Source organism: Manis pentadactyla, chromosome 15 (assembly GCF_030020395.1).
Source record: "Manis pentadactyla isolate mManPen7 chromosome 15, mManPen7.hap1, whole genome shotgun sequence".
Taxonomy (NCBI): Eukaryota; Metazoa; Chordata; class Mammalia; order Pholidota; family Manidae; genus Manis; species Manis pentadactyla.
Window position 1 is genome coordinate 38,885,610 of NC_080033.1, and position 27,508 is coordinate 38,913,117.

Consider the following 27,508-nt stretch of genomic DNA (forward strand, 5'->3'; position numbering starts at 1 on the left):
TGAATTGTAATTATTTGTGTAAATGTTTGTCTCCTACTAGACAGTGAGCTACTTAAAAGCTAAAGCTGTCTTTTCCATCTCTCTGTCCCCAGTCCCTAGCTCAGAAAGGACACTCAATTATTTAATGAACATAGAAACATTTGTACTACTGCTTCTACAAGGAATGCATTTAGTGAGTTAGAGAAGTGAATAAACACTAATATGACATTGCAAGCATGTACCTACACACACACACACACACACACACACACACACACACACACACACATACCCCACCCCTACCAGTGTCATATTCACCATGATCAAATTCTATGGTTGGCCCACCAGGGAAAGTAAGCCCTAGTTTCTTTCAAATCAACAAAAATAATGAATGTGATATCCTGGGAATGGAGAAGGTAGGCAGTGAGCTGGAACTGGATGCTGTCCCAGGTGTTTACACATTTAAGTTAGGCTCTTGAACCACATTTCTTCCTATTTTTTCTGAACTTCCCTGATCAATCCCTATCTAGAAAGGTATGGACACACACACCCTTCTTCCATGTTTCTATGTTGCTTGCCTTACCCAAACACCCTGTCCCTTCTCATATCCTATTCATCCTTCATAGCAGCTCAAGAACCATCTTATTCCAGAAAGTTCCCTGACTCCTTTAGCCCCAGAGAATCTCTTCCTTCTCCAAACTTTGGTAGCACCTGAAATCTAGCTTTTCCACTTTGTAATTTAATTACATTTGGGCTTTTCCACTTTAATACATAGTTGCATTCTTAAGAAATTATCATTATGAAAGACATTATTTAAAAAACAGTTTTTTGCTAGGGAAAACAGAAATTAGAATATAGATAGCTTCAGATTCACAGTAACAAGTTACATGTTCTGCACTAATTTTAAGAATTATAGATGCTTGTGATAGCTGTAAAATGTAAATATCACTGAACAAATCCAATACTGGAATAATTCAAGCAAAGGCCTTTGTCTTTTTATACATATTCTTAACACCTTTTTCGCATTCTTTCATTCAGCAAATATTTGTTGAGTTCCTACTATGTGCCAGGCATTGACCTAGGTGCAAGACATGCAGCAGTAAACCAAAGACAAGATCCCTGGGGGCAGTGAAGTGGCAGTACCCTACAAGTAAAGAGTTTCAAATAGCAACTGGTGCCGTGGGGAAGAATAGGCTGACAGGCCAGAGAGTGTCCGTGTGACTGAAAGAACAAGCTCTTCCAGCTGATGGAACATGCACAGGCACATGCAGAGCCACCCAAACATGAATGTTCCATCACAAGTACAATAGCGGGTTTTCTGTTTAAATAGAAGTTGCTAGCTCCCAAACTCTGCTGGTTACTTAACTTCATTTTTAACATTTTAACTGAAGTATAGCATATATATATACAATAAAGTACAGAATCATCATTGTACAGCTTAATGAATTTTCTCCAACTGAATACACCCACATGTCTACTCAGATCAAGAAATCAAACATCACTACTACCCATCCCCAAGAAGTCCCCTTTGTGCCCCCTTTTGGTGACTAATCATCCTCTTTTTATTTGTTTTGCTTGGTTCTTATATTTGTATAAATGGAATCATAAAGTATTACTTGGTTGTCCTTTACTTCTTTCTCTATTCTACTGTTAATGGGCGTTTGATTATTTCCAGTCTTTAACTATTAAAAATTCTGCTGTTTTGAACATTGTTGTTCCAGCCTTTTGGTGCATGTATGCATATCTGTCTATTTAATATACAAGGAGTGTGTATATTCAGCTTTAGTTGATACTGCCCGAGTAGTTGTACTAACTTCTTGTACAACTATGGAATATTTTTTTCACTCCCTTAAAGTTGTCTTTCAAACTATGAAAGTTCTTAATTTTATCTAATAAATACATCAGTTTTTTTTCTCATAGAACAAATGCTTCATATGACTTTTAAAGAAATCTTTCCTACCCAAATCTCATGAAGAAGTAGAGCTACAGTTACACTGTAACAGCAGAGAGAAATATGATGGGATCCAGGTGATCCATTTGGATCAGTTAGGTCTCCCTTGAGTAATTTTCCCAATAAATGCACAGGAGCCATGCTAGGAAGGCCATGGTGACCAGGAGCTCAGATTGCTTGGGAGTAAGGATCTGGATCATACCACCAGGTAAGCCACTGAGCCCAGCAGAGGTGCTGGCTAAGGGAAGAGTCTAGAGTGGCCATTGAAGAGGAAAACGATGAGTATCATTTACAGTCAGAAACCAGCTGCAACTAGCAGTAGCTGCAGATTATCCCACTAACCTTCTCTTTTTCCTTGGGACAAGAGATTCATGGGAATCCTGGGGGAATTGCTCCTGGAAGTTATATGAAGTGAATCTGAGTGGTACATGGGGTGGAGTATAGAAGATACTGTCATCTGCCAGGGGGTGCCTCAGGGCCACAGACATCCAGCCTTGCAAAGTGTATCTACACCTAGTTCTGTTCTCTGAGTCTTTTATCCCTTTCCCATTGTCTGGTACAGTAATTTTTCACTATGGCATTTCTGGCTTCACTGGTTTTTCTACTTCGTTTCATGTAGTTTGTCACTATTTCCATGCCTATAGAAGCCATCTAACTGTGTTTGCATCATCTTACAGGGATCTTGCCAGGATGTTAAATTCTGTATCTTGACAGAGCCCCCTCAAATCAATAAATTGTGTTGTATTGAATCTTATCAAATCTCCCCCTAGATCCAGCACCCTGAGAATACAGTCCCATGCATGTTTTCTGTTTATTGCTGGTAGATATTGGCTAGATCCTGCATCTCCTTTCAAATATAGACCACTTTCTTGAAAGGCCCAGTATATCCCTATCCAGTTCGTCTTGGAATTGCCTCATGTTGTTTATTGTCTTATTGGCCAGAAGGAAGATGGGAGCAGATTCCAGAGAAGCAGTTGGCATGTGTCTTGCAGGGGAGAGATGCCTGCACACTTGAAATAAGGGGCAAATAATAGTTCATTAAGGGAAGTATACACCATTTCTGTAATTTCAGAGGTTCAGAGGAATCTTGAGATTGAAGGTTTTAGTCTGCTTTAATTCCCTTCTTTTGTGATAAGGGCCCAGGCATGACAGACATGCTGCGTCAGTCTTTTCAGGCTGTTAGAACAAATGTCAAAGACTGAGTGGCTTATAAACAACAAACATTTCTCACAGTTCTGAAGGCTGGGAAGTCCAAAATGATAGCACCAGTAGATTCAGTGTCTACTGGGAACCTGCTTCCTCTTAGAGGAAACTTGAGACTATGTCCTCACTTAGTAGAAGGGCTAGAAACCTCTGGGGAGGGGGAGCCTTTTTTATAAAAGCACTAATCCAAATTATGATGGTCCTATCCTCATTACTTAATCATCTTCCAAAAACCCCACCTCCAAATACTTTCACTTTAGGAGTTAGGCTTCAACATACAAATTTGGGGGGGGGGCACATTCAGACCATAGCACATGCCTAGGTGGAGAGTTTAACTCTTGGAGCTCTGACACTCACAATGAAGTCCTGGACTATGGAAGATTCAGATCTCTTTATATGCTACCAAGGAGGCTGTCTGGATTTCCTCCTTAACTTTTAATTGCCAATTTATTACTCTCAGTCTTTGGTTATGTTTTTCCAACGGATCAGTAGAGCATATCAACTGCTATCCAAGCCCACTGTCCTTTTGGTCATGGTTACCACATGCTTCTGAAATGCCTGCTACTCTAACAGCTTCTGAATTTCCTCCTGTTAGTATTCTGTACCAGTTTCCCGCCAGTAAAAACTAATAATTCCACTGCTACTTCATGGTAGACAGGAACTGTGTTCTTCTACTTACCAACAATGAGTCCTCACTGTCACTCAGGCAGCAGGTGATCCAGCTCCAAAATCCCATCTTAGCATCTGTTTTCTACAACTGTTTCTAGTACCAACTGTTGCAGGTTTGGTTCCCCAGAAAATAATCTGAGATGGAGATTAGTGCGCAGCAGGTTTATTAGACAGCTTTTGGGATCAACTTCCATGGAAGGGATGTAAATGAAGTAGGGCCGAACAGAGAGAAAAGTTAGACTGTAAAACAATCTCAACAAAGGTCTCAGCCAACTCTGTACCGAACTCTGTAACTTGGATAAGGCTGTGCAGTAAAAGGGGCGTGGCCTTGAGCAAGATTATTCTCCTTACCTGAAGCAATTGTGAAATGCCAGAGTGCTGCCTTCAGGGAGCCTTCAGTGGTAGCCCAAAAGTGGTAATACTTTAGAATGTATTTACCATGTGAACAGAATAAAAAGTAAGTTGACACTGTAATTTCCCCTGCAACCCAAATACTTCTATTTCATGCTCTTCCCTTATTGCACTGGACCTCTGCTATGGTAATAAATATAATTGATGACACTCAATGTTTTTCAGAGAGAAAACATAACATTTTGTTCTTAAATATCATTTGATATGTAGGTATTTTTGCATATAACCTTTTAGGAGGTATGATTTCCCTTCTCAGTTTTTTTAAAGATTTTCCTTGGAAACAGATGTTAAATTTAACCAAATGTATTTTCAGTGTCAGTTGAGATAATAACATAATCTATTGAGAATGTTCTTCTTTATTCCATTCACTTCGCAAATTATAGCAACTTTAAAATGTTAAACCAAACTTAGATTCCTTTTTACACATCTGTTGATTCGATTTGCTAGAATTTTGGAATTTGATTTTTACATCTATATTTTTGAGAGTTTGGTCTGCAGATTACCATTTTTTGTAATATTTTGTCAGATTTTGCTATCAAGGTTTTCTCTGTGCAGCCTTCATAAAATGAATCTAAAAATATTCTCTCTGCAGAAGACTAGTACTATTTATTCTTCAACTGTTTGGACTAATGCACCAGTAAACCCATCTGAGCCCAGAGTCTCTTTGTGGGAAGATTTCTATTGAAGATTCCTTTTCTTTACTAGATACAGGACTATTCAGAATTTTTCTTTCATCTTAAGTCAGTTTTGATTACTTGTAATTTTTAAATTTACCTATTTGTTCTAAATTGTCAAGAGTTCCACTTAGATTCTCATCCTTTTAGAAGCCTCCTTCTGTTACTTTCTAGTTTTTTTTCCTGCCTTATCTTGAACTACTTTTGAATTGAAAATTGCTGTAAGTGGAAAGCGGCTTAGACTATTAGGCTCATTTCTCTGTACTTCCTCTCTTTCCAGAGTCTTGACCTCTCAAATCTTCCTACCTGGTATCTCTCCAATGCTTTAAAAAATATATTTTAAAAACTTTTTTCAGTGTTTCTAGTTACTCTTAGCAGGAGGATTGGTTTACTCACCTATTATATGTGAAAATGAAAATACTCCCCATATTCTTTTATTTATATATATTTTTTAATTAAGATATTATTTTTATACACTTACAAAGCTTTCACATGAAAATACAGTGTGGTTACTACATTCACCCATATTATCGAGTCCCCGTCCATCAGTTTAGTAAGATGCCAAAGATCCACTATTTGCCTTCTCTGTGCTACACTGTCTACCGGGTGACACCCTTACACCATATGTACTAAACATAATACCTCTCAATCCCCTTCTTCCTCCCTCCCCACCCACCCTCCCACACCCTCCCCTTTAGTAACCACTAGTCCCTTCTTGGAGTCTGTGAGTCTGCTGCTGTTTTGTTCCTTCAGTTTTGCTTTATTGTTATACTCCACAAATGAGGGAAATCATTTGGCACTTGTCTTTCTCTGCCTGGCTTATTTCACTGAGCATAATATCCTCCACCTCCATCCATGTTGGTGCAAATGGTAGGATCTGTAGCTTTCTTATGCCTAAATAGTATTCCATTGTGTATATGTACCACCACTTCTTTATCCATTCATCTACTGATGGACACTTAGGTTGCTTCCATATCTTGGCTATTGTAAATAGTGCTGCAATAAACAGGGGTGCATATGTCTTTTTGAATCTGAGAACTTGCATTCTTTGGGTAAATTCCTAGGAGTGGAATTCCCAGGTCAAATGGTATTTCTATTTTTAGTTTTTTGAGGAACCTCCATATTGCTTTTCACAATTGTTGAACTAGCTTACATTCCCACCAGCAGTGTAGGAGGGTTCCCCTTTCTCTGCATCCTCACCAGCATTTGTTGTTCCTTGTCTTTTTGATGCTGGCCATCCTAACTGGTGTGAGGTGATATCTCATTGTGGTTTTTATTTGTATTTTCCTGATAATTAGTGATGTGGAGCATCTTTTCATGTGCTTATTGGTCATCTGAATTCTTCTTTGGAGAATTCAAAGAATTCTCTTCATATCCTCCACCCATTTTTTAATTGGGAAATTTGTTTTTTGGGTGTTAAGGCGTGTGAGTTCTTTATATATTTTGGATATTAACCCCTTGTCGAATATGTCAGTTACAAATATATTCTCCCACACTGTTGGATACTTTTTTGTTCTGTTGATGGTGTTCTTTGCCATACAGAAGCTTTTTAGTTCGATGTAGTTCCATTTGTTCATTTTTTGCTTTTGTTTCCCTTGCTCAAGGAGATGCATTCAGGAAGAAGTTGATCATGTTTATATTCAGGAGATTTTTGCCTATGTTGTCTTCTAAGAGTTTTATGGTTTCATGACTTACATTCAGGTCTGATCCATTTTGAGTTTACTTTTGTGTATGGGGTTAAACAATAATCCAGTATCATTCTCTTGCATGTAGACTGTCCACTTTTGCCAAAACCAGTTGTTGAAGAGGCTGTCATTTTCCCATGGTATGTCCAAAGCTCCTTTATCATATATCAATTGATTGTATATGGTTGGGTTTGTATATGGGCTCTCTAGTCTCTTCCATTGGTCTGTGGGTCTGTTCTTGTGCCAGTACCAAATTGTCTTGATTACTGTGGCTTTATAGTAGAGCTTGAAGTTGGGGAGCTTAATCCCCCCTGCTTTATTCTTCTTTCTCAGGATTACTTTGGCTATTCAGGGTCTTTTGTGGTTTCATATGAATTTTAGAACTATTTGCTGTAGTTCATTAAAGTAGGCAGTTGGTATTTTGATAGGGATTTCAATGAATATTTAGATTGCTTTAAGCAGGATGGCCATTTTGACAGTATTAATCCTTCCTATCCATAAGCATGGGATGTGTTTCCATTTACTGGTATCTTCTTTAATTTCTCTCATGAGGGTCTTGTAGTTTTCAGAGTATAGGTCTTTCACTTCCTTGGTTAGGTTTATTCCTAGGTATTTTGTTATTTTTGATGCAATTGTGAATGGAATTGTTTTCCTGATTTCTCTTTCTGCTAGTTCATCATTAGTGTATAGGAATGCAACAGATCTCCGTGTATTAATTTTGTATCCTGCAACTTTGCTGAATTCAGATATTAGATCTAGTAGTTTTGGAGTGGAATCTTTAGGGTTTTTTATGTACAATATCATGTCATCTGCAAGCAGTGACAGTTTAACTTCTTCTTTACCAATCTGGATGCCTTTCATTTCTTTGTGTTGTCTGATGGCTGTGGCTAGGACCTCCAGAACTATGTTGAGTAAAAGTGAAGAGAATGGGCATCCCTGTCTTGTTCCCGATGTTATAGAAAAGGCTTTCAGCTTCTCACTGTTACGTATGATGTTGGCTGTGGGTTTGTCATACCTTTATTATGTTGAGATACTTGCCCTCTATGCACATTTTGTTGAGAGATTTTATCATGAATGGATACTGAATTTTGTCAAATGTTTTTTCAGCATCTGTGGAGATGATCATGTGGTTTTTGTCCTTCTTTTTGTTGATGTGGTGGATGATGTTGATGGATTTTCTAATATTGTACCATCCTTGCATCCCTGGAATAAATCCTACTTGATCATGGTGGATGTCCTTTTTGATATATTTTTGAATTTGGTTTGCTAATATTTTGTTGACTATTTTTGCATCTATGTTCATCAAGGATATTGGTCTGTAATTTTCTTTTTTTTTGTGGTGTCTTTGCCTGGTTTTGGTAATATGGTGATGCTGGCCTCATAGAATGGGTTTGGAAGTATTCCCTCTTCTTCTAATTTTTGGTAAATTTTAAAGACGATGAGTATTAGGTCTTCACTAAATGTTTGATAAAATTAAGTGGTGAAGCGATCTGGTCCAGAGGTTTTGTTCTTAGGTAGTTTTTGGATTCAATTTCATTGCTGGTAATTGGTCTGTTCAGATTTTCTGTTTGTTTCTGGGTCAACCTTGTAAGGTTGTATTTTTCTAGAAAGTTGTCCATTTCTTCTAGGTTATCCAGTTTGTTAGCATATAATTTTTCATAATATTCTCTAATAATTCTTTGTATTTCTGTGGTGTCCATAGTGATTTTTCCTTTCCCATTTCTGATTCTGCTTATGTGTGTAGACTGTCTTTTTTTTTTCTTGATAAGTCTGGCTAGGGATTTATCTATTTTGCTTATTTTCTTGAAGAACCAGCTCTTGCTTTTACTGATTCTTTCTATTGTTTTATTCTTCTTGGTTTTATTTATTTCTGCTCTAATCTTTATTATGTTCCTCCTTCTACTGACTTTGGGCCTCATTTGTTCTTCTTTTTCTAGTTATGTTAATTGTGAAGTTAGACTGCACATATGGGACTGTTCTTTTTTCCTGAGGTAGGCCTGTATTGCAATATACTTCCCTCTTAGCACAGCCTTCACTGCATCCCACAAATTTTGCAGTGTTGAATTATTGTTGTCAGTTGTCTCCACATATTGCTTGATCTCTGCTTTCATTTGGTCACTGATCCATTGGTTATTTAGGAGTATATTGTGAGGCCTCCATGTGTTTGTGGGATTTTTCATTTTCTTTGGGTAATTTATTTCTAGTTTCATACCTTTGTGAAAAATTGGTTGGTACAATTTCAATCTTTTTGAATTTACTGAGGCTTTTTTAGTGGCCTAGTATATGAGCTATACTCAAAAATGTTTGATGTATGCTTGAGAAGAATGTGTATTCTGTTGCTTTTGGATGGAGTATTCTGTCTGTTAAGTCTATCTGTTCTAATACGTTGTTCAGTGCCTCTGTCTTCTTACTTATTTTCTGTCTGGTTGATCTGTCCTTTGGAGTGAGTAGACTGTTGAAGTCTCCTAGAATGAATGCATTGCATTCTATTTTCCCTTTTAATTATGTTAGTATTCATTTCACATATGTAGGTGCTCCTGTGTTGGATGCATAGATATTTATAATGGTTATGTCTTCCTGTTCAATTGACCCTTTTATCATTATGTAATCTCCTTCTTTGTCTTGTTACAGTCTTTGTTTTGAAGTCTATTTTGTCTGATACAAGTACTGTAACTCCTGCTTTTTTGTCCCTATTAGTTGCATGCAATATCTTTTTCCATCCCTTCACTTTTAGTCTATGTATGTCTTTGGGTTTAAAGTAAGTCTCTTGTAGGCAACATATATTTGGGTTTTGTTTTGTGATCCATTCAGTGACTCTGTGTCTTTTGATTCATGCATTGAGACCATTTACATTTAGGGTGATTATCAATAGGTATGTACTTATTGCCATTGCAGGCTTTTGATTCATGGTTACCAAAGGTTCAAGGGTAATTCCCTTATTATCTAACAGTCTAATTTAACTCACTTAGTATGCTATTACAAACACAACCTAAAGGTTCTTTTTTCTTTCCTCCTTTTTTTCCTCCTCCATTCTTTATATATTAGGTATCATATTCTGTACTCTGTCTCTCTCTTGACTGACTTTGTGGGTAGTTGATTTAATTTTGCATTTGCTTACTAATTTATTGTTCTACTTTCTTTACTGTGGTTTTATTACCCCTGGTGACAGCTGTTTAGCCTTAGGAACACTTCCTTCTATAGCAGTCCCTCCAAAATACACTGTATAGATTGTTTGTGGGACATAAATTCTCTCAGCTTTTGCTTATCTGGAAATTGTTTAATCCCTCCTTCAAATTTAAATGATAATCTTACAGTATTCTTTGTTTGAGGCCCTTCTGCTTCATTGCATTAAATATATCATGTCACTCCTCTGGTGTATAAAGTTTCTTCTGAGAAGTCTGATGATAGCCTGATGGGTTTTCCTTTGTATGTGGTGTTATTTCTCTCTCTGGCTTCTTTTAAAAGTCTGTCCTTATCCTTGATCTTTGCCATTTTAATTACTATATGTCTTGGTGTTGTCTTCCTTGGTCCCTTGTGTTAGGAGATCTGTGGATCTCCATGGCCTGAGAGACTATCTCTTTCCCAGATTGGGGAAGTTTTCAGCAATTGTCTCCTCAGAGATACTTTCTATCCCTTTTTCTCTCTCTTCTTCTTCTTCTTCTCCTGGTACCCCTATAATATGAATATTGTTGTGTTTGGATTGGTCACACAGTTCTCTCAGTATTCTTTCATTCTTAGAGATCCTTTTTTCTCTCTGTGCCTCAGCTTCTTTGTATTCCTCTTCTCCAATTTCTATTTCATTTATCATCTCCTCCACCATATCTAATCTGCTTTTAAAACCCTCCATTGTATTCCTTAATGATTGGCTCTCTGACCAGAATTCATTCCTGAGTTCTTGAATATTTTTCTGTACCTTCATGAACATGTTTATGATTTTTATTTTGAAATCCTTTCAGGAAAGTTGATGAGATCAGTTTCATTTGACTCTTTCTGGTGTTCGTATAGTTTGGTTGAACCAGGTTCCTTTGACATTTCATATTTGTATGTGGTGCCCTCTACTGCACAGAAAGTCTACTCTCTGGATCTGCTTAGCCCATAGAGCATTGTCGGGGGTCACAGGGGAGCAGTGTTGGTGCCTTGGGGGAAGAAAGAGCTGTTTCCTGCTTCCCGGCTTCTATGTCTGTCTCCACTGCCAGAACCAGTGGGCTGAACACACAGGTGTAAGCCTCTTTGCTTTGCAATTGCAGTTGCTATAGGTGGGGCTTTCCTCTGGCTGGCCTAAAACCAGGGCAGGTGCTGCCAGTTTGTGTGCCCAGGGTGCAGTGGTCGGGAGGAAGGCACTGCAGACTGTGTGTCACAGTAGGGGGCCTTGGAGCTGTGTATCCAGCCAGGGGAATGGAGCACCTGGAACTCCTGAAAGTTCCCAACCTTCTGGGCAGAGTGTGCCTGGACAATTTTGTCTACCTGTCCTTTCTCCTGAGCAGTAAGCTCTGTGCAATCCTTGCCCCTTTAGCAGCCCTCTTGCTGTTAGGAAGACTCTCAGAATGCCAGCTTTTCTTTTGTCCCAGAGCAGCCAGATATGGATCCCTGTTTTCCACAAGTGGCTGGAATCTTAGTCCCTCCAGGTATTCTGCCTATCTTAGCTTTCCAACCCCACTAATCACCAGAGCACCATACAGTGTAGGTTTGTACTCCCAGAGCAGATCTCCAGGGCTAGGTGTTCAGCAGTCCCAGGCCTCCATCCCCTCCCCTCCCTGTTTCTCTTCCTCCTGCCAGTGAGCTGGGGTGGGGGAAGGGCTTGAATTCTGCTGGATCACGGCTTTGGTAGCTTACCCTGTTCCCTGAGGTCTTTTCTTTTCTCCAGGTGTATGCAGTCTGGCGCAGCTTTCTTTCCTGTTGCTCTTTCACGGTTAGTTGTGTTAATTTTATTTTCGTATTATATGTGGTTTTAGGAGAAGACCTCTGTCTCACCCGTCCCGCTGCCATCTTTAATCAAATCCCTCAATACTCCCCATATTTTTATAATAAATATCTGACTGATAGATGCAAATTGCATTAGGCAATTAATCTATCTCATATCCCATTAGTGTTAGGAATATTTGTGCTGTAGGAAAACACTGGTGTATTCTTATATAATACTCTATTTGTCATCTACTATATAGTATTCTTCTTAAAGATAGAGACAATGTATCTTCAAATACTGAAGCAAATTTAGATCCAGTTACTGAAAGCTTACTCATGCAGTTTGAAAATCACCAAATTATCATTATTTCAAGCATATTCGAGGTTCTCAATTAATATGGTCTATAACTACCTCTATTATTGTAAACACATTATATTTCTATAATCAACCCTCAGCAAAACAATGAAGAAAACTGTCACAGTAATAATATAAGTGTCTGAGAATGGCTTAGTTATTTTCTAAATTCAGCAAACTTAGTTTAATGGACAATGCAATCAGTCATGTAAAACTAACTGCTTGATTCTTTCCTACCTAAGAAAAAAAAAAAACTTAGCCTATAATCATTACCACTTATCTTAATCTCCTTATTAAAATCAGGAATGATCTAATTTAAGACCAAACACAGACATAAAATATTGTGACACAATCATAGAACACATATGCTAGCAAAGGAAGGTTTATGTAGCTACAGCAAAAAGGTAAAAGATTATCCAATTTAAAGTTCAAACAAATTTTCTACTTTCTCTGCTTAAATATTTTGGAGAAAAGTAAATTTTGAAGGATGTAAACTCTTCCCATTTGTTTGAATATAAGCCAACTTCATTACATGATTTCTTGCTTTTCTGTTTTGTTTTAGTAATCTGTGGTGGTGTCACAAAATTTCAAGGAGCTAATATTAGCCCAAAGTGCCCATGATATTAAGGGAGAAATGAAGTCAACAGGATCAAACTTCTTAGGAACAACCATACTTTGAGAAATTAAGATCAATTTCTGGCTGCAGGTGGAAATGATAGTTGTAGGAAAACTTCAACTGCTAGTTAGCCTGGTTATACTCTGCCCTGAACTATCTTTTGTTAACTAGATCTCTCCGTTTAGAACTCTTATTACCCTATATTTTTTTAAAAAGGTACCCATTCAAAGCAGGCTATAATTGCAATCTTTCAGCAAAAAAGCATTTACCAAACATGCCTTTCAGAATGTGGTATAATTCATCACCCCCATGGTGCTTGACACACAATTACATTTGTCACTGCTTTAATTGGATATTATATGTCTGTAATGACTCATCAGCTCCAGAAGTTATGAAAGATGAATTCCTTACTACCTTACTTCAGAATTTGCTCCAAAACAAAACAAAAAAAAAGAAAATGTTTATTTCTCAATAAGGGTAGAAGCTACATTTGGGAGAAACACTAATCCCTGTTTTAGAAAAATAATGATGTATTTCATTTATTGACAGCAAGATGATTGCCTACAGTGTTTCTCATTACCCCTAGATCACAAATGAGTAAATCACTGTCAGACAAACCAAGGTTAAAATTGAGTGCGTACATTTTAACACGGTGCAGGGAAAAAAAAATGGAAAAACTCCATTACTAGGAGAGAATTGTTAATTCAGAGAATTTTTCAGATTCTATGATCTGATAAGCTCTGCAACCAAGTCACCACTGAAATTAAATTAGGATCCAGAAAATGAATATTTCATTTTGAAGATTCTGTTGCTTGGAGACCTGGGAAGAGATGGCTGGTTTAACCCAAGACAGGATGTTATGGGGGCCCGCATTTTCTACTCCTGTAGACTGCAGGAGCATGCCTAGGAAAAATTACATAAAGGAGGCAAAACAATGATGATGGCGCAAATGGATTCATTATAAATGCCACAATGCATGTCGTTTCTTCCAAGATAAGGAAGTCTCTCTCTACCTTATTTCTAATACCTAAATTGAGCAAAATATCATGATGCCATAGACCCAGTCTACTTTTGTTTTAACAGGCACAATTTAAAACAGCAAAATAAATGTAGCCTCAGTGGCAAAAAAGGGATGCTTTTCTTACCAAGGAGTTTCAACAAGTGATAGAGATATATAAGTTTGTATCTACAACCACCTGGCTACATTGTAATCAACATTACAAACACTGAATACACTTTCCTTCCAACACCACTGAAGCTAGAGCACTTTTAAGTGATCTTCCATATTCAAGATATGGTAGAATGCTGTTTCCCACATTCTATAATAACGAGCCTCCTGAGCTCTACCTGGACACATGACTACCTATCTAAGGATTACTATTCCCAGCCTTCTTGGTAGGTGAGTGTTGCTCTGTGAATATATTTTGATCAATACGATACAGGAATAAGCCATGTGTGTAATTTGCTGATCATGTTTCTTTGTAAGGAGACTCTTACTCTCTACTTTCTTTTTCCTTTCTGTGGCCTGTTGTGCAAAGGTAATGGAGTGAGCCAGATGTAAGCAGGGGGATCAATGAGACAGAAGTAACCTAGATCTTTGGATGATCTTATGGAACAAAGTACCTTAACGTGTACCACCTTCCCAATTCTGGACTGTAACATGAAAGAGAGACAAATGTCTATGGTGAATCTGTATTTGGGGGTGGAGGGAGACTGTCTTTTTTACAACAATGTAGCCTATACCCTAACTAACAGAGTAGATTTTGGTAGACATGTTCTCCAAAGAGAGGTTTTTCCTGCTATCATTTGCTCAGCTTTTTCATCATTCTAACCTACTTTTAAGTCTCTTCTTTCTCTGTTCTTTAGAGTTGATAGAAATGGGAGTAACAGCCTAGCGCTCCAAGGCCCTAGTTTTTTCACCTCTTTCTTTTTGGTTGTAGCTAGCCCCTACCTAATCTCCATCCAGAATTCCAACATGTGTTCCAAATATGAAGTGCATCTCTCTCTATGTATGACCCTGCTTCCATGATAACAGTGACTGCCCCAAAATAGTCATGTGACACAAGCTGAGAGAATCAGACTTCTTTCCTGGGGTCTTCCTGGAGAACGGGCATTTTAACTCTTGTGAAACAGAAATTCCCTGCTTTGTGAAGCCCTTTTGCAGTTATAAAGAATAAGGTCAATGTACAGAAAGGAAGAAGAAGGCAAACCCAGTGCTTATTTCCAGTTATCCCAAGCCACGAGCCTAAACTTCATAGGCCATATAAATCTCACACACACACACACACACACACACACACACACACACACAAAGGTCTTTTTTGGCCTGGGCTAGTTTGAACTGGGCTCTTCTTTCCTTAGCAAATAAAAGATACCTGCTTAATGCTGTCTTCAAATTAACCTCATTATTGCAACATTGTGCTTGGTTGCTTAAAAATGGGCCAATGAGTTTTTTTCCTTAGAAGCATCAAGAATCAGACAGTGAGAGATTAAGAAAACCCAGGGCCAAATAATATTTGGTTATAAACCTATATTCTCTATATAATCAGTTTCACTACTTAAATCATGATTTTTATTTTTCCAGGTTAAACATGAGCTAATGGAATCCATAGATGTTGTCCTAATTTTGTAACTGTCAGCTGCACCAAAATGGTTACTTCAAAGCAGCAGCAAGATCATAAGAGAAAAGCATTTTTCTGTTATAATTTCTACTCAGTGCACAACAAGGAGGTTAACTACCTTAAAAAAGAAAAAATATATATATAAGCTAAAACCTAGAAAGCATATACAACAGCATAAAAATGACTGTTCTTTTCTGTACATTTGAATGTTAGAAAATGTAAAAGTTGATAAGCTACCTGTTCATAAATTAAGGGCTGTCTCACAGACCAGGTTTGATTGAAGAGTCAATCTCAATGATCTAACTACATGATTTTCAAAAGAAATTGAAGTTGGAAAAGGTGGCCACTTCTAACTTTCGAGTAGGGCATTCTGGGAATCCTGCAGAAATGGAGGTGACTGGCTGCATTAATAGTGACTGGACTGTTTCCATATTGCCAATGCCCTGATCCGATCATGTAAGATAAGGAACTCCCTTTGAATAACTGATGAACAGCAATTCTTCCTGACAGACGAAGACTTAATTTTAACCAAATAAAACTACTTGCTGAAAAGGGTGCAGGAGCCATTTCTGAGGTGTGAGAAGGCATGGGCAATACACATTTAGAGAATTTCTTTCATGTCCTTTGGCACCAGAACTATTCCTGAGAATCAAAGTGGGGAGTAATTCCTATGATGAATAGGGGCTGACAAGGGCCAGCACATTAAAATTCTCCTCTCTCCAGCTGCCACTCATCACTGACTGACAGAGTGTACAGTCCCCATTGGCATAGCCTCAAAGATGAACTTACTTTAAATCGAATAGCCAGTAGGAATGTGTTCTAGCCTTCCCCATGACTGCCAGGCTCATACTAATATTCTACATCCAGCAAGGACTAAGAGAAGCCTGTAAGGAAGAAAAGAAGCAGCAGGTGAGTTGCATTTTTTCTTTCTATTATAATCCTTAATTATATATTTATTATAAATATTCTTAATTATATCTATCTATCTATCTATATATATATATATTAATATTCCTCATTGCTCACAGCATGACTATTTTTCTGATTATATCTCTGTGTCTGTCAATTTATAAGCCCGGGTCAATAAATAAGCTACTTTCTTCTTCAATCAAGTAATAAGTAGTTATTGAATCTATACATCTGTTAGACAGGAATAGAAGAGAGTACCAGACATTCTCTTCCAAGAAGTCAACAATCCATTTGAGTAGGAAACGATGTGAAAACTTAAAAGATAGCAGCCCTTGAAGGTACTTCTGCCTAAGTGGATCAGAGGGATATTTCTTACATTTTAGTCATATGCATGCTAATGAGATGTGGTTTTCCTTTTGCCATTTTCATATGCCACTGGAATTATTATTATTTACTCAATATTTTTATGTAAATGAAATCACTTATTTTTCCCTTAGTAACCCATAGTCAAAGAAAACTTTAGTTCACTACCATAAATGCAAGCATCATTTTCCATAAATTAGTAAGTATAAAAGAAAATACACTCAAAACAATGTTATAAAATTTCAGCTAGATATTTTTGCCTGCTGAAAGCTAAAACCTGCTATGTGTGTATAATTTTAAATCATTTTTCTTTCAGCCCCAAGTCATGATGGTACCACCAATAGCCTGTGCCCTGTAATTCAGGGGCTACTAATTAGAAAATGACAGTGAAAGGGATTCAAAAGAGGGAGCTCTGGGCTGGGTGACCTGCTAAGGCTTCATGAAGGATGTAGCATTTGGGTGAGGCTTGAATTGATGGTATTGTCAGATTATTGGGCCCAGGGGCAGATATGATTTGGCCATTTATGCAGAAGAGTTGAGACATGGAAGTAGTATACATGGTGCCAAGCGTGGTTTCTTAATGAGCCATCTTATCTGACCTAGGACTTCAATAATGGAAGACCATTAGCATTTACTAATTGCTTCCTTTGTACCAACCACTAAGCTAGGCATTTCCACCTTTGTTTCCTCTTTTGATCTTAATAACTTAAGGAAACAGCAATTATCCTCATGGTATAGATGAGGAAACTCAGGGCTTAGAACTAATTCAAGGGTAAACAGCTTTGAAAGTGATGCAACTAGTGAGTCCAATCCTGTTCCTTCTGTATCCAAATCCCATGTTTTCTGCTTCACACTATGTTACCAGTGAAATCATGAAATGAAAAACATGGCATGGGCCTTCTTGGGAAATTCTCATAAAAGAACTCTTTAGTGGGAGCTACAAATGCAGAGGAAGTGAAGGGAGCTTCTCTTTTGCTAAGGCCCTGAGAGGCTGATAAGCACCCACATAGATGGGCAAGTGCTTCAGCATTTTCTTCTCTTCTGAAATGTTGTAGTTTGTCCTTCAGTAATGAAAACAAGAGCTCAAGTTGGGCCTCCCAGCTCTGAAACTGGAAAATATCAGCTGTGTGTATCAGCAGCATCGGTGACCAAAAGCTGACCTTGCTGAGTTAATCAGTAGAGAAACTAATCAGTTGGAAAAAATGCAAATTTGTTTTCTGCACAAAGTTAGAAACTCATTACACTGAACCACTCCTTAAATTAAGTTCAGAGTAGTGACTCAAAATCTGGGTCAGATAAGGCACAGTGTAAGGCTATAATAAGCAGACTTGAGAACAATAGCACTCTGAATCCTATCATTTAAGGCATTTGGATTAATTTCTCCTTAAGCCCCTTAACTGTGTGTGCAAACAGAAAATGGACAACTAGATTTGGATTAGATTGTTTTTCCCTAATGTTACATATTTATATGGATGAACATTTCTTTGTAATGCATTTTGATTTGGGGTTTGAACTTTGCACCTTCTCCTGTAGCCCACCTGTCAGACCTTAAGCTCCTTCATCTTTCTAAATAATCAGTAGATTGCTATAGCAATTTAGTACTTGGATCATAAAATTCCAGAGGTGAACATGTTATGGACTAACCCCAGGTAGTCCTTAGCTACCTGGAACGTCTGGGTCACTAAGTCTGAGAAACCAAAACTGTGATTTCTTTCAAATGCCCATTATGGTTTAAAAACAATGGCCATCACTCAGTACCCCAGTGGCACAAATCAGTAATAGTTCTTCATCTCCTTTCCTTACCCTCACCCCAAATTATAAGCAACTCCAACAAAATTGACACTGTCCCTCTGCACTTTGGTAATTTCCTTCCAGTATGCCTTGGAAAACTTGGTGTGATTGATTCCCACACACTTCGAATTGGAAGACACCTGCCAGAAAGTGCCACTAAACAAAATGCTCAGTATGTGTGGTAAGAGGTTCTCTAAGTCAGCTTGTCTGTCTTTTGATTAAATAATCATTAACAGGATAGAATTGTCAAGAATTTAACACTAAAATGCCATAAGATTCAAAATAAAGATTATTTTGACTAACACATCCATTTTCCTGTCATGGAGCCAAATTGTCAGAGGTTCAAAGTTAATTGGACACAATACCTTGAAGAACTCATGATCTAGCAGGTGAGTCTGATAAATTATTGCCAAACAGTGAGACAAGTGCAATTATAGCAGTATCGACAGGGTACAAGAGTAGTACCATTTTTTCTTTCTCCCTCAAAGTCTTAAAATTAACAATTTTAGACAAGACTCTTTAAGCTAGAGAAAAGATGATAGTGGAGGCTGTGGATATCAATTGCTATCTTCAGATAGTTGAAGAGCTGCCACAGAGGAGGCAAAATAGTATTTACTGAGTTGCTCAAGAATGTATATATGGTTAAATACTTATAGGACACATTGTAATTTGACATCAAAAAGAACTTTCTCCAAAGTAGGGCACCTGCCTAAGAGGCTAGCTTCCTTGGGAATCCCTGAGCTATCCTGTTTCTCTGCTGTCCAAGGACAGTCTTACATTTATTTATTTATTTATTTATTTATTTTATTTATTTATTTTTGAGAGGGCATCTCTCATATTTATTGATCAAATAGTTGTTAACAACAATAAAATTCTGTATAGGGTACTCAACGCACAATCATTAATCGACCCCAAGCCTAATTCTCAACAGTCTCCAATCTTCTGAAGCATAACGAACAAGTTCTTACATGGTGAACAGTGCAAGGGCGGTCATCACAGAAACTTTCGGTTTTAATCACGCATTATGAACTATAAACAATCAGGTCAAATATGAATATTCGTTTGATTTTTATACTTGATTTATATATGAATCCCACATTTCTCCATTATTATTATTATTATTATTTTTTAATAAAATGCTGAAGTGTAAGGTAGATGCAAGATAAAGGTAGAAAACATAGTTTAGTGTTGTAAGAGGGCAGATGTAGATGATCAGGTGTGTGCCTGTAGGCTAAGTATTAATCTAAGCTAGACAAGGGCGACAAAACATCCACGTATGCAGAAGATTTCTCTCAAGCCTCACCTCTGTTGATCCATAATTTCTCACCTGATGGCCCCCCTGCAACTGTGCCTGTCTTAGGTTGTTCCTCCCTTGAGGAATCTTACCCGTCTCTGGCTAACCAGTCATCTTCCGGGGCCATACAGGGAAGTGTAAAGTTGGTAAGTGAGAGAGAAGCAATATTGTTTGAAAAGGTTAGCTTTTTACTTCTTTTCAGATTTATGCCCTGTGGCTTCTATGCCCAGCATTTGTCTTGAGGTATCTTTACCTCTTGGAAGAATTATGATACTCGGTAATTTCATTATGAAGCACGAATTCTACTTAAGGGTTGTAATTAGGAAGGAAGAAGAAAAGCTATAGAAGTAGCAGACGGAAGAAAACATGGGAAAATTGATTATTTCTTCGACATATCTTCTTGTAGAGTAACTTCAGCATGTATAGGTTTTAAACTACTAATTAAATTGCATACACACATTAACATAATAGGAATACAGCTACATAACCAAAGCAGACCTACAATTACCAGCCATATCCAGTGAAACCAAGGAAACCAGTTAGGCACCCTAGGCATTTGTGAAAACTTATCAATGATATGATGGATATTGTCCAACTGAATTTGAATAGTTTGAGAAAAATCAGACAAATTAAAATAACACATTCCTGGGAACTGTTCACATCCCATATGTTCTTTTAACAGTAGATAGTCTGTAGTCTCAAGATTTTGGAGCGCTGCAACTAGCACTTCTCCTAAATCTTGGTTGAGTTCCAACAGTATAGATTCAGTCAAATTTGTTGCTTTACTGTATGCACAGACCAGCTTAGATACTTCCTTCTTCATTCCAGTGGCAATTCCAGGAACTGGTGGGATGAATGCAGCTACAACTGCAGCATCGCCTGGATCTTTATTGAGGTTTTTTGATGATCATCTTCTGGTATGACTCTTCCAGAGAGTGCTGATGTTGGAAGTTCTTCTTCATATTGTATCTTAATTCGTTTTCTGGGTAGCCAAATTAGGCTTTGATTCTCTGTATAAACACAAACAAACCCTTTGCCCACACTTTAATATGCCCTTTATATCATTGTGAAGAACCTATTGGAGATCACCACATAGGAACTGCTTTTTTTTTTTTTAAGAGAAAGGAATATTATCAGAAAAATGTACTTCCATAGCTGATCATCTGACACCCTTTAAATGATCAAAATTAAGGATACTTAAAGCATGCATTAATCGTTGATTTACAGTTAGTTTTATCCTATCACGGAGTAATCCCCCTTTTCTTTCTTTTATTTTCTTTTGTTATCATTAATCTACAATTACATGAAGAATATTATGTTTACTAGGCTCTCCCCTATACCAGGATGCCCCACAAACCCCTTTACAGTCACTGTCCATCAGCATAGCAAAATGTTGTAGAATCACTACTTGTCTTCTCTGTGTTGTACAGCCCTCCCCTTTCTCCCACCCTCCCCCATTATGGTTACTAATCAGAATACCCCCTTTCTTCTCCCCCCCTTATCCCTCCCTACCCACCCATCCTCCCCAGTCCCTTTCCCTTTTGTACCTGTTAGTCCATTCTTGGGTTCTGTGATTCTGCTGCTGTTTTGTTCCTTCAGTTTTTCCTTTGTTCTTATACTCCATAGATGAGTGAAATCATTTGGTATTTCTCTTTCTCCGCTTGGCTTATTTCACTGAGCATAATACCCTCTAGCTCCATCTATGTTGTTGCAAATGGTAGGATTTGTTTCCTTCTTATGGCTGAGTAATATTTCATTGTGTATATGTACCACACCTTCTTTATCAATTCATCTACTGATAGACACTTAGGTTGCTTCCAATTCTTGGCTATTGTAAATAGTGCTGTGATAAACATAGGGGTGCATCTGTCTTTTTCAAACTTGAGTGCTGCATTCTTAGGGTAAATTCCTAGAAGTGGAATTCCTGTGTCAAATGGTAAGTCTATTATGAGCATTTTGAGGAACCTCCATACTGCTTTCCACAATGGTTGAAATAATTTACATTCCAAACAGCGGTGTAGGAGGGTTCCCCTTTCTCCACAACCTCGCCAACATTTGTTGTTGTTTGTCTTTTGGATGGTAGCCATCCTTACTGGTGTGAGGTGATACCTCATTGTGGTTTTAATTTGAATTTCTCTGATAATTAGCGATGTGGAGCATCTTTTCATGTGTCTGTTGGCCATCTGTATTTCTTTTTTGGAGAACTGTCTGTCCAGTTCCTCCCCATTTTTTAATTAGATTATTTGTTTTTTGTTTGTTGAGGTGGGTGAGCTCTTTATATATTTTGGACGTCAAACCTTTATCAGATCTGTCATTTGCAAGTATATTCTCCCATACTGTAGGGTAACTTTTTGTTCTATTGATGGTGTCTTTTGCTGTACAGAAGCTTTTCAGCTTAATATAGTCCCACTTGTTCATTTTTGCTATTGTTTTCCTTGCCCGGGGAGTTATGTTCAAGAAGAGGTCACTCATGTTTATGTCTAAGAGGTTTTTGCCTATGTTTTTTTCTAAGAGTTTTACGGTTTCATGACTTACATTCAGGTCTTTGATCCATTTTGAATTTACGTTTGTGCATGCGGTTAGACAATGGTCCAGTTTCATTCTCCTACATGTAGCTGCCCAGTTTTGCCAGCACCATCTGTTGAAGAGACTGTCATTTCACCATTGTATGTCCATGGCTCCATGATCAAATATAAATTGACCATATATGTTTGGGTTAATGTCTGGAGTCTCTAATCTGTTCCACTGGTCTGTGGCTCTGTTCTTGTGTCAGTACCAAATTGTCTTGATTACTATGGCTTTGTAGTAGAGCTTGAAGTTGGGCAGTGAGATCCCCCTACTTTATTCTTCTTTCTCAGGATTGCTTTGGCTATTCAGGGTCTTTGGTGTTTCCATATGAGTTTTTGAATTATTTGTTGCAGTTCATTGAAGAATGTTGCTGGTAATTTGATAGGGATTTTATCAAATCTGTATATTGCTTTGGGCAGGATGGCCATTTTGATTATATTAATTCTTCCTAGCCAGGAGCATGTGATGAGTTTCCATTTGTTAGTGTCCTCTTTAATTTCTCTTAAGAGTGACTTGTATTTTTCAGTGTATAGGTCTTTCACTTCTTTGGTTAGGTTTATTCCTAGGTATTTTATTCTTTTTGATGCAATTGTGAATGGAATTGTTTTCCTGATTTCTCTTTCTATTGGTTCATTGTTAGTGTATAGGAAAGCCACATATTCCTGTGTGTTAATTTTGTATCCTGCAACTTTGCTGTATTCCGATATCAGTTCTAGTAGTTTTGGAGTGCAGTCTTTAGGGATTTTTATGTACAATATCATGTCGTCTGCAAATAGTGACAGTTTAACTTCTTCTTTACCTATCTGGATTCCTTGTATTTCTTTGTTTTGTCTGATTGCCGTGGCTAGGACCTCCAGTACTATGTTAAATAACAGTGGGGAGAGTGGGCATCCCTGTCTAGTTCCCGATCTCAGAGGAAAAGCTTTCAGCTTCTCACTGTTCAGTATAATGTTGGCTGTGGGTTTGTCATATATGGCCTTTATTATGTTGAGGTACTTGCCTTCTATACCCATTTTGCTGAGAGTTTTTATCATGAATGGATGTTGAATTTTGTCAAATGCTTTTTCAGCATCTATGGAGATGATCATGTGGTTTTTGTCTTTCTTTTTGTTGATGTGGTGGATGATGTTGATGGATTTTTGAATGTTGTACCATCCTTGCATCCCTGGGATGAATCCCCTTGGTCATGGTGTATGATCCTTTTGATATATTTTTGAATTCGGTTTGCTAATATTTTACTGAGTATTTTTGCATCTACATTCATCAGGGATATTGATCTGTAATTTTCTTTTTTGGTGGCGTCTTTGCCTGGTTTTGGTATTAGGGTGATATTGGCTTCATAGAATGAGTTTGGGAGTATTTCCTCCTCTTATATTTTTTGGAAAACTTTAAGGAGAATGGTTATTATGTCTTCTCTGTGTGTCTGATAAAATTCCGAGGTAAATCCGTCCAGCCCGGGGATTTTGTTCTTGGGTAGTTTTTTGATTACCGTTTCAATTTCTTTGCTCATAATTGGTTTAACTTTTGTGTTTCTTCCTTGGTCAGTCTTGCAATGTTGTATTTTTCTTGGAAATTGTCCATTCCTTCTAGGTTTTCCAGCTTGTTGGCATATAGGTTTTCATAGTAGTCTTTAATAATTCTTTGTATTTCTGTGGAGTCTGTCGTGATTTTCCCATTCTCATTTCTGTTTCTGTTGATTTGTGTTGATTCTCTTTTTCTCTTAATAAGTTTGACTAGAGGCTTATTTATTTTGTTTATTTAATCAAAGAACCAGCTCTTGGTTTCACTGATTTTTGCTATTGTTTTATTCTTCTCAATTTTGTTTATTTCTTCTGTGATCTTTATTATGTCCCTCCTTCTGCCGACTTTAGGCCTCATTTGTTCTTTTTCCAGTTTTGATAATTGTGATGTTAGACTATATATTTGGTATTGTTCTTCCTTCTTCTAGTGTGCCTGGATCGCTATATACTTTCCTCTTGAGAGTGCTTTTACTGTGTCCCACAGAAGTTGGGGCTTTGTGTTGTTGTTGTCATTTGTTTCCATATACTCCTTGATCTCTATTTTAATTTGTTCATGATCCATTGATTATTTAGGAGCATGTTGTTAAGCCTCCATATGTTTGTGAGCCTTTTCGTTTTCTTTGTAGAATTTATTTCTAGTTTTATGCCTTTGTGGTCTGAAAAGTTGGTTGGTAGGATTTCAATAGTTTGGAATTTACTGAGGCTCTTTTTGTTGGCTAGTATGTGGTCTATTCTGGAGAATGTTCCATATGCCCTTGAGAAGAATGAATATCCTGTTGCTTTTGGATGTAGAGTTCTATAGATGTCTATTAGGTCCATCTATTCTACTGTGTTCAGTGCCTCCATGTCCTTACTGAATTTGTGCCCAGTGGATCTATCCTTTGGGGTGAGTGGTGTGTTGAAGTCTCCTAAAATGAATGCATTGCAGTCTATTTCCCCCTTTAGTTCTGTTAGTATTTGTTTCACATATGCTGGTGCTCCTGTGTTGGGTGCATATATATTTAGAATGATTATATCCTCTTGTTGGACTGAGCCCATTATCATTATAGTGTCCTTCTTTATCTCTCGTTACTTTCTTTGTTTTGAAGTCTATTTTGTCTGATATTAGTACTGCAACCCCTGCTTTCTTCTCTCTGTTGTTTGCCTGAAATATGTTTTTCCATCCCTTGACTTTTAGTCTGTGCATGTCTTTGGGTTTGAGGTGAGTTTCTTGTAAGCAGCATATAGATGGGTCTTGCTTTTTTATCCATTCTATTACTCTGTGTCTTTTGATTGGTGTATTAATTCCATTTACATTTAGGGTGACTATTGAGAGATATATACTTATTACCATTGCAGGCTTTAAATTCGTGGTTACCAAAGGTTCAAGGTTAGCCTCTTTAGTATCTTACTGCCTAACTTAGCTCGCTTATTGAGCTGTTATATACACTGTCTGGAGATTCTTTTCTTCTCTCCCTTCTTATTCCTCCTCCTCGATTCTTCATATGTTGGGTGTTTTGTTCTGTGCTCTTTTTAGGAGTGCTCCCATCTAGAGCAGTCCCTGTAAGATGCCCTGTAAAGGTGGTTTGTGGGAGGAAAATTCCCTCAGCTTTTACTTGTCTGGGAATTGTTTAATCCCACCATCATATTTAAATGATAATCGTGCTGGATACAGTATCCTTGGTTCAAGGCCCTTCTGTTTCATTGTATTAAATATATCATGCCATTCTCTTCTGGCCTGTAGGGTTTCTGTCGAGAAGTCTGATGTGAGCCTGATGGGTTTTTCTTTATAGGTGACCTTTTTCTCTCTAGCTGCCTTTAAAACTCTTTCCTTGTCCTTGCTCCTTGCCATTTTAATTATTATGTGTCTTGGTGTTGTCCTCCTTGGGTCCTTTCTGTTGGGAGTTCTGTGTATTTCTGTGGTCTGTTCGATTATTTCCTCCCCCAGTTTGGGGAAGTTTTCAGCAATTATTTCTTCAAAGACACTTTCTATCCCTTTTTCCCTCTCTTCTTCTTCTGGTAGCCCTATAATATGGATATTGTTCCTTTTAGATTGGTCACACAGTTCTCTTAATATTGTTTCATTCCTGTAGATCCTTTTGTCTCTCTCTATGTCAGCTTCTAGACATTCCTGTTCTCTGGTTTCTCTTCCATCAATGGCCTCTTACATCTTATCCATTGTGCTTATAAATCCTTCCAGAGTTTGTTTTACTTCTGTAATCTCCTTCCTGGCATCTGTGATCTCCCTCCAGACTTCATCCTTTAGGTCTTGCATATTTCTCTGCATCTCCATCAGCATGTTTATGATTTTTATTTTGAATTCTTTTTCAGGAAGACTGGTTAGGTCTGTCTCCTTCTCTGGTGTTGTCTCTGTGATCTTGGTTTGCCTGTAATTTTGCCTTTTCATGGTGATAGAAATAGTTTGCAGAGCTGGGACAAGTGACAGTTGGAAGGACTTCCCTTCTTGTTGGTTTGTGGCCTTCCTCTCCGGGGAGAGCAGCAACCTCTAGTGGCTTGTGCTGGGCAGCTGCACTCAGACAGGGCTTCTGATTCCTTCCCTGCTGCTATGGAGTTTATCTCCACTGTTGCTGTGGGCGTGGCCTGGCTCGGGCAGCTACTCCAAAGTGGTGGAGCCACATTGGAGGGGGAGTTGCCGGGAAGCTCTTTATCTCCGTGAGGGGCCTACGTGCTGCCTGCTGCCCAGGGGGTTAGAGTGCCCAGAGATCCACAGATTCCCTGCCTCTGGACTAAGTGTCCCACCCTGTCCCTTTAAGACTTCCAAAAAGCACTCGCCAAAACAAAACAAAAACAACAACAACAAAAATTAAATAAATTAAAAAAAAAAAAGCCACTCACTTTTCTTTGTCCTCAGGCGCCGGCCTCAGGGACCCACTCACCGGTCTTGCTGCCCTGTTTCCCTAGTATCCAGGACCCCACGCATGCACTGTGTCTCCACTCTGGTCCGGATGGCTGGGGCTGGGTGTTCAGCAATCCTGGGCTCCCTCTCCCTCCCCGCTCTGACTCCTCTCCTCCTGCCAGGAGTTGGAGGGAGGGGTGCTCGGGTCCCGCCGGGCCAGGGCTTGTATCTTACCCCCTTCGCGAGGCGCTGGGTTCTTGTAGGTGTGGATGTGGTCTGGATGTTGTCCTGTGTCCTCTGGTTTCTATTCTAGGAAGAGTTGTCTTTGTTATATTTTCAAAGATAAATGTGGTTTTGGGAGGAGATTTCCGCTGCTCTACTCACGCCGCCATCTTGGCTCTGCCTCCCATTTTTTTCATCATGTTGGGTTTGTCTTTGCCACCAGCTCCCTTCATCTCTGGCGACATCCTTTGTCCTTGTGCCCTGTGAAGAGGCAGGCTCACTAAGCCATGTGGTACCATGTGACCCCACCCCACCCAGGCCTAAATAGTTTTTTCTTGATGAGAAGCATAACCCAAGGCCGGACAATCGCTGCTGGCAGCCACGTGTGCTCTCTTTGCTGGGGATTTGCATTCAGAGGCACAAACTGAGGTTGTTCTGTCCCAGATGTGTCCAGTCTGTAGACTAACGAACTCTGGCACTTTTGGGCTGTGTGTGCATAGACATTCCCAGTTCAGAAAGAAGCCACTAAGAAAAGAGGTATGATAGACCACATGGCCACAGAGGGAGAGAAACAGGACCTGCTGAAACTGAGGGTGGGGCTTCAGTTTGTACTGGCTTCTAATTTCTAGTTCTTACGGGGCTCGCTGTGATTCTGAGCTTGCCTGTCCAATCCTTAGTACAAGCGTCCCTTCCTTGAGGAAGCTGCAGTATGTTTCTGTTCTGTGAGAACAATGGTCCCTACTAGAATATCACCACATACAAACAAGCTTGCATTTCTCTACCAAGATTTAAGTAGCATCCATATACACTTCTGCCTGCAACTAAAAACAAAATTATACTTTAATTAAATGTTGATTCCTAGACTTTGTGGTTATAATCATTGTTGTTTCATCCTCTCTGTCTTTTGTTTATACACATGGAGAATAGTTTGAGAGGACC